Raw genomic sequence first — 3,757 nt, 5'->3', positions numbered from 1 at the left:
GTGTGTTCTTTATTTGTGAATTAATTCTGCCATTGGTTTCATATTAAGAAAAGTAGGAAAATATCATAGTATCATAGATCACATGGAAAAAGGTGTTCGCCTCCATGTTGGAAAATAGGATATTTTCCTACTTTTCTTAACATGAAACCAATGGTAACCTTAATTCACAGATAAAGAAATTATATCCACCAATGCAGTGTTGAGCACTCATTTCCATCGATCGACATTTACAGATAGATAGATAGATAGATAGATAGATAGATAGATAGATAGATAGATAGATAGATAGATAGATAGAAAGATAGATAGATAGATACATACATAGATAGATAGGCACACACCCATACACATAGTAACAGAACTGTGAAATATAACAAAAATTATAGGAACAGGATCAATTGTATGTCATACGAGAATAGCGAACCAAAGTTTCAAACTTCCTATTCGTTCAATCAACGTTGTAATGGAAAGGACACTTCACTGAGAAATAGCCAGTCCACCTTGGGACAAACTGGAAATAACTAACGAGCGAAAGAAGTATCGCTTACTCTTGTCACCGGCCTACAAGGAATGGTAGTCAAATCTCCCTCAACTCATGCCTTAATGAAAAAGGGAGAAAACAAACGATTATGTAATCTTAGATACACTCTGTCTGAAATAGAATACGGGGTGGTCATGGCTGGAATACTTTTGATCATATGTTTCAATTGTGGTTTATCTGTGGTTAATGAAAAACATGAATATGCAGTAGAACAGTTGTAAAACTTGCTTGACATAAGATATATGAGGGTTATGATAATAGAGTTTTATACATACATGTCTGCAATCGTTTACTATTATTATAATTTTTAGCATTCTTGAATGTTTTTTCTTTAAGAATTTTTCACGGCCGTTTTTGTTGTTGTTGTTGTTTTTGATTTTGTTGTTGCTTAAAAGATTTTTTTTTAATATAAAATAAAATTTTAAAGCATTTTTAAAAGAAATCGTTATTGTTGTTGTTATTGTTACTGCTGCTGCTGCTGTTGTTGTTGTTGTTGTTGTTATTGTTATTGTTGTTGCTGTTGTTGCTGCTGTTGCTGCTGTTATTGTGATTATCGTTATTTATTACAAGATCAACGACGATCGAGAAGACAGATAACCAAAGACAGCCGCTGTAACCTTCTGACGTTTTTATTTTTTCTCTCTTTTCACATCTATTATATCTAGAATACAATATACATGTGGAAAAAGTGACGGCGCGAGGGTTAGTGGTTAGGAGCATTCGTCTCACAACCGTAAAGTCGTGAGTTCGACACCAGGTGGTATCGAACTTGGGCAGGACGCTCTATTGCACGTTGCTCCCGTCCACTCAACTGGAAAAAGTGAGTCGCACCTGTATTTCAAAGGGCCAGCCTTGTCACTTGTGTGACGCTGAATCTCTTTGAGAACTACGTTGAGGGTACGCCTGTCTATGGCGTTCTCAACCACTTGCACGTTAATTTCACGAGCTGGTCGTTCCGTCGATAGGATCAACTGAACCGCTGTCGTCGCAATCGACGAAGTGCCAGTTTTTAAAGGCAGCAAGCTGGCAGAATCGTCAGCACACCGGACAAAGTTCATGGCAGTATTTCGACCGTCTTTATGTTATGAATTCAAATTCCGCCTAGCTTGACTTTGTTTTTCATCCCGGCGGAGTCTATAAAATAAGTACCAGTTGTGCACTGGAGTCGATGTAATTGAATTACCCCTAAAACTTTCTGGCCTTCTGCAAAATTTTGATATTAATACGTTTGTGGAAAATCCTTTTTTAAACATTAGATATTGTCAGAAGACAAGGAGAAGAGAAGCGCTGGATGCCAGTCTAAATAACTTACAGTCCTTTGTTTCTTTACGTTCTGAGATCAAATCCAGCCAAAAATGTCTATGTCTTTCCCCTTCTCAACTCCTACCCGCCTCCCACCCCAGGTTTCATTAAAATAGTAAGTAAAAGCCATGTGGTGCCGTCGGTTAAATCGGCTCTACACACTCCGAGAGGCATCGTGACCAAATGCTTCAGAAGTTCATTTCCCAATTACCAGAGCTTAATTTCGATCTCGCTGCCTGGTATCTTGGGCGAATGTCTTTTACCACAGCTCCGGTCAACCCATGTATTGTAAAACTGAATGTATGGAAATTGTACGAGAGCCAGTTGGATAGACTGTAACCTGTAATTCGAAACTTGCATTTTGTCATACACTGTATCACGCTGGTTTTGCTTGAGAATCACATTAAGGATCTATATATCTGTGGAATACTCTGCTTCTTACACTTTAATTTGATGATGGTTGATGGTGCAACTGAACACTCATCGTCGAAACTGGCGTAGGTCTATTTCCTTACGCCTTCACCTCCCTTTTCTTCTAAAAAAATGTGTGTGGTTTTGTCTCTAATCTAGAAATTGTGATTCAACATTTGGAAGTGAAGAGCATGGCAGTAACGGAGGAATGCAAGACTAAGTTTCTGTCAGCATTTAGCACCGTTTCAGAGGAAAACTTGGCACTCATCCCTTCCTTTAATCGATACAATAAGTACCAGTTTCTTACTGGGGTTGATTCAGTCAATTGTAATACTCTTCCTCTACAAATGTTTGACCTTGCACCAGATATAAATCATTACTTAACTTAATACGATAGTCTTTGGTACAACATTAAATTATCAATATACTCACACTACACTCCACTTACTTCTATTGACCTCCTTCAGTGTATATTAATGACTTCGTTCACTGTACTTTGCGATGGCGTGTCCAAGAGCACATTAAGAGAGATATGTTGTTTCGTGTCATGTAAATACGGCATACAAATCTGTCTAATTGAGATATTGGTGTTTCTTGTAAAAAAAAAACCATCTCTTGTCAGGTGAAATGGGAATTCAAACTTAAATCGACTGAGTGTGCCAAATATTTGGCAGTGTTACAAATAGCATGAGAATCTTTCTAAAGTTTGTTGCTCTATTGATTGTTGCTATTGAATATTAAAGAATTGCGTGTGTTTGTGTGTTTATGGAGCTTATAAATCGAATTTAATCAAATGCAACACCGAATATTATTGCGGCATTCTTATAATTTATATTCTTGTGTTACCTTCAGGGGAAGTTTCTCCTTAATCGAAGCCACAATGCAAATAAAAGCAGATCGATTGAAATCAAAATTGTTACGGATATCTTTCTCAAGGAAGAGAATGGGAATGACTAGAAAAACGAAAAGAGAAGAGAAGTAAAACATCTCACTTCATAAACCTATATGCACCACATCATAAGTCTATATAAACGATAAACCTACACACATCAACACTTCAAAAGTCTAGCATACGTTAGACCTATATACACGGCTTCTTACAATTCTACTCATTGCACATGCACGACCGAGTTCTACAGAATTTTCTTACTGCCCGTTTCCATAGTTAATGCAGATAAAAGCTTTCTTGTATTCAGCCAGCAGACTCGGATTGAATGCTAAATATGATTATAATAGGACGCACCAGGAAAGTATCTTTACTGTACATTCACTCAATTATTGTTAATGGATGGCATAAGGACCAGCTCTTGCAAGCTGCTAATATGGAGCACTTAAGTATATATACTCTGCGAAGCAGTTTGTTATTTACTGTGTGGGAATTCTCGTTTCATCTACGATCATTACATTTATTGTCGACTTCAGTAATAAATATGTCAGTACGTATCCTTCATTCACACACGCACGCACGCACACACACACACACACACACACACACACACACAC

This window comes from Octopus bimaculoides, chromosome 11 (genome assembly GCF_001194135.2).
Source record: "Octopus bimaculoides isolate UCB-OBI-ISO-001 chromosome 11, ASM119413v2, whole genome shotgun sequence".
Classification (NCBI taxonomy): Eukaryota; Metazoa; Mollusca; class Cephalopoda; order Octopoda; family Octopodidae; genus Octopus; species Octopus bimaculoides.
The sequence above is the reverse complement of the archived record's forward strand: the minus strand, read 5'-3'. Positions refer to the sequence as shown.